This window comes from Myotis davidii, unplaced genomic scaffold (genome assembly GCF_000327345.1).
Source record: "Myotis davidii unplaced genomic scaffold, ASM32734v1 scaffold724, whole genome shotgun sequence".
NCBI lineage: Eukaryota > Metazoa > Chordata > Mammalia > Chiroptera > Vespertilionidae > Myotis > Myotis davidii.
This window is the reverse complement of record NW_006294594.1, coordinates 69,936-74,942: the sequence shown is the minus strand read 5'-3', so window position 1 is coordinate 74,942 and position 5,007 is coordinate 69,936. Positions and strand designations below refer to the sequence as shown.

Below are 5,007 nucleotides of genomic sequence, written 5' to 3'. Positions count from 1 at the left end.
TGAAACTGGCTCTCCAACATCCCCCAAGGGGTCCTGGATTGTGAGAGGAGGCAGTCCAGGCCAAGGGACCCCACCGGTGCATGATTGGGTCCAGGGAGAGACACAGGAGGTTGGCCAGCCTGGTAGGGACTGCGGGAGGGCTCCAGGGCATGTCTGGCCTGTCTCGCTCATTCCCAGTTGGCCAGACCTCAGCAGCAAGCTAACTTACCAGTTAGAGCGTCTGCCCTCTGATGGTCAGTGCACATCATAACAAGCTGTTGAACAGCCTTAGCATATCATTAGCATATTATTCTTTGATTGGTTGAACAGCTGACAGGTACACCAGACACTTAGCATATTAGGCTTTTATTACATAGGACTAGAGGCCTGGTACATGAAAATTCATGCACTTGGGGGGAGGGGAAGGTGCATCACGCAGCCCGGCCTGCGCTCTCTCACAGTCCGAGACACCTTGGGGGATGTCCACCTGCAGCTTAGGCCCACTCCCTGGGGGACCGGACCTAAGCTGCCAATCATACATCCTTCTGGCAGCCTGGGGGCCCTCAGGGGATGTCTGACTGTGGCTCCTGCCAGCGCAGCTGCGCTCACAGAAGTCAACCTGGCTAGTGGCTGAGCAGAGCTCCCCTATGGGACCACACTGACCATGAGGGGGCAGCTCCTGCATTGAGTGTCTGCCCCCTGGTGGTCAGTGTGCATCATAGTGACTGGTCATTCCTAATTGTTATGGCATTTCCGATCGCTGGCTTTTTATATATATAGATTAGACTGTATTCTTCCTGAAATCTGGGATTGCTCAAGTGAAAACAAATCATATAGCAGTAAAAAATCATATTTTGCTGCATATTACCCTTTTATTATATAGGATGATGAAGTCTCAGAAAGAGAAACTAAAAAAAAAAAAATCCCATTTATCAACTACCCTCCCCTGCAGGCCTGGTGCCCCCCAACTGCCCTCCCTTGCAGGCCTGTTCTCCCCTACCTGCTCTCCCCTGTTGGCCTGGTTCTCCCCAACTGTCCTCCCCTGCAGGGCTGGTCACCCCCAACTGCCCTCCCCTGCCGGCCCAGTCACAACTAACTGCTCTCTCCTGCTGTCCTGGTCTCCCCCAACTGCCCTCCCCTGCAGGCCTGGGTCCCCCTCCCCACTGTCCTCCCCTGCAATTTTTGTCCTTCCCAACTTCCCTCCCCTGCAGGCTTGGTCACCCCCAACTGTCCTCCCCTGCAGGCCTGATCACCTCCAACTGCCCTCCCCTGCTGGCCCAGTCACCTCTAACTTCCCTCCATTGCTAACCTGGTCACCCCCAACTGCCCTCCCCTGATGACCATCTTGTGTCCACATAGGGGCAGCCATCTTTGACCACATGGGGGTGGCCATCTTGTGTGTTGGAGTGATGGTCAATTTGCATATCACCTCTTTATTATAGGATTTAGGTTTCAAATCAGTTTTATAATAAAATTTCATAACACCTAGGGATTGGGCCTGCCCTCTGCCACCCGGGAGCAGGCCTAAGCCAGCAGGGTGTTATCTCCCGAGGGGTCCCAGACTGCAAGAGGGCACAGGCCGGTCTGAGGGAACCCCCCTTCCCCCGAGTGCACAAATTTTTGTGCACCGGGCCTCAAGTATATATATAACTGAAGTGGTGTTAGAAAATTTGGATTAATAAATCATTCTAATGATTAACTTTGGGCAAGTCATTTCTCTGGCCCTCACTGCTTCTGCCTGCCAGATATGCTAATTAGTCATGACCAGTATGCAAATTGACCATTGCTCCAACACACAAGATGGCCTAAAATATTATAACCATAAACACATTCCACAGTGAAAATTCGTAGTCTCCTAATTTACCTATATATATATCATCACCCAGGGCAATTTGGGAAGATCAAATTGTGTTTTGATGAGTTCTTTTGTTCAAAGGATACAGTGTAAATAAAAGAGAAGCAGTCTTTTTATTATTTGCTTCAAGTGCAACAACACAATAGAGTAAAACAGACAATATTGGCCTTTGCCAAGACCACAGAACATGCTTTGCTCTCATAATACATAAGAAATTGAAGTATTCTCTTTGTTTTCAAATTCCAGGTTGTCATGTGTAGAATAAATCATAGATCAAATATGTTGTAAGCCCCAATTTAAGCTCACAAGACAATTCTGGAATTGTAGAATACTTTAATATTGTAGCAGGAAAGACTTATAGTAATGCTGTTGTAGGACAATATGATTAAAGAACATTTCAGAGATATTAATTTAGAGTGGGTTGTAAAGAATAAATTGGAAAATGTGGAGACTAGAGTCAGAGAGGTAAATTAGGAGACTACGAATTTTCACTGTGGAGTGTGTTTATGGTTATAATATTTTAGGCCAAGAAAAGGACTTCAGTGATAAACTAGTGAGACCCTCACTTTGCTGATGAGAGATGAGGGCCAGAGAAATGACTTGGCCAAAGTTAATCATTAGAATGATTTATTAATCCAAATTTTCTAACACCACTTCAGTTTAGTATGCATTTTTATTATAACATTAGAGGCCTGATGCACGAAATTCATGCAAGGGGGCCAGCTCTCGCAGCCGCAGCGGCTGCCTTGGGCCTCACAGCCCCAGTTTCATCTGGAAGATCGTCCAAAAGGTCGTTTGGCTGTCTGGTCTAATTAGCATATTATGCTTTTATTGTTATAGATGAGTTATTTGTAGGAATTTTTTTCCCCCTGAAAATTAACAGATTAATAGAATCCCAAAACTAATATTTCACTGGTAGGGGACTAGTGATGAGAGAAAAATCTATACTAATAAAGGGGTAATATACAAATTGGTCACAACACCCTCACAGTAATGACCAGTTATGCTAATTAGTCATGACCAGTATGCAAATTGACCATCACTCCAACACACAAGATGGCCGCCCCCATATGTTCAAAGATGGTTGCCACAAGATGACCTGCAGGGGAGGGCAGTTGGGGATGATCAGGCTGGCAGGGGAGTGGTGGGGGGGTCACCAGGGTCACGATGTTTTCATGCTTGATCCTGGGGAAAGTAAGGTCATGGTGAAAGGCATGTGGGTTAGGTCATCTAGACAAAGGATGCTGACCCAGCCCAACTAGAGACTCTTATATCTGTTGGAGACTTTTGATGACAATATTTAGGAAAAGAGGGTCCTTATGAAGCCTTCCTAACACATAGGCCATCACAAAGAAATCCCAGGAAAAAATACACTAAAAAAAAAAAAAAAATCACCCAGTCCAGTCTAAGCAGCACTGGAACACTATTCATCCTGTTCTTATTTTTTACTCATGCTTAAAGTCTATCACAAAATAACAACAAAAATAGATTAAAGTATTATAAGAAAAATCAATTGTATTATTGACATAAAACAAACAAAATGAAGTAAAAATCACTCACAATGGTAAATATTGAAGTTTATGGTTAAATTTAAGAGCACTAAATGTGAAGAATTGGAGAGGGTGCAGGCTGAGCTGAGAGACACCTCCCCCAGTACATGAATTTCATGCACAAGGCCTCTAGTACTCCTATATTGAAGAAACTGTTTGCTTTCTCCCTGTTTTTTTTTGTTTTGTTTTTTAGGAATAAGAAAAAAAATATGGACTTAGTAACCTTCAAACCTTTTGAGGAGATTTAAAAGAACACAGCATGATAATGAGCTGTTCTATTCAGAGTTAGAGCCAAATTACTCAACCCACCATTCGCAGAACCTGATATCTGGACCTGACACACCCAGACACTCATGCTTAGAATGAGAGCACTATTGGTGGCACTGGGTTTCTGAGTGGGTCTTCTGTAAATGGCATCCCTCTCCCCCATTTGGGATGTACAAGAACTTGAGAAATAAGACAGAGTAAAAACTCCTCTATTAATAGCAGAGTCAAAGTGACAGGCAACTTGGCTTGTTCACCGAAACCAGAATAGGGCAGCCGTAGCCAGCCAGTTATGAGCCATGCTGTGCAAAGAAGTCTCTTCCTGTAGCTGCCTGGCCATGCTGCTGAACAGGAGGCGACCTGTTTCCACCTGCAAGCCGGCTTTCTAGTCTGTAATGTGTCACCTGCTGGAGAGCCAGCGAGGGAAGGAAGAGGCGTGATGGTGCTTAGAGAAAACCCCCCTCATGGACCCAGAAACCGAGAAAAGGCATTCCTTGTACAACAGTAATTGCAAGAATTCAATTTCCTTAATTGGAAAAGACCCTGAAGGAGACTAGTATTTCATATTGGTATATGGCTTAGTATAGGCTTTTGAAATATTGAATGTTCTTAAGTATGGAACATACCAGTATTTGGTTTCTGACTTTCAAAATAAAATGGTGTGACTTTGGACAAATCACTTAACTTCTTTGAGCAAATGTTTCTTCATTTGTACAAAGGAGATCATAACCTCTTTTTAGCTAATTTTTTAAAGCTCAAATGAGATATGTTTAAAGTACTATACACACATAAGGAAAAGCCCTTAGCACTATTCTCTCTCTCTCTCTCTCTCTCTCTCTCTCTCTCTCTCTCCCCCTCCCTCCCTCCCTCCATCTGTTGTGTGTGTATGTGTGTGTGTTTGCTATTTTCAGCACTGAGCGCAGTCTTCTGGGTGCTTCTCCTTGTTAGGATGTTTGTCTGCCCTCCACCAGCCTCTGGCCAGGGCTTGATGCCCTCCTGCATCTCTTCTTTGCCAGCGGCGCATCCTCATTTCCATGATTTCCACGCAGCACAGGCTTCATACTTTTATTGCCCAACTTTTTATTTTTTCCATAAGCACAGATGAATGGCAGGTGTTACAGATCATTTGTAACTTAATATTATGTTTCTGGTGAAAAACACTTTTGCTTTTGAAAATGCCTCCCAAAGCCTGAAGGTTATTTCCTTCTATCAAAAAATATTCTTTAATTCTGGGACATGCTAGCTTATTAAATCACAGCTCAGCTCTAGGTGCTCCAGTGGAGAAAATTCTGCTAGCATTCATTTCCTCCAGTGTATGTCTTATTGCTGTCACCGAAATACAAACAGAGAAGTGTCTGA

General features: G+C 44.2%; 1 long non-coding RNA gene across 1 annotated transcript in view; it reads right to left on the bottom strand.

The window, feature by feature from the left end:
• Positions 1-4,515: 4,515 nt before the first annotated feature.
• The window catches only part of LOC107183933, an 11,941-nt gene continuing 11,449 nt past the window's right edge, over positions 4,516-5,007 (bottom strand). The window contains exon 3 of the long non-coding RNA XR_001514756.1: positions 4,516-5,003. This is a non-coding gene — a long non-coding RNA (uncharacterized LOC107183933). The remainder of the gene's footprint in view (positions 5,004-5,007) is intronic.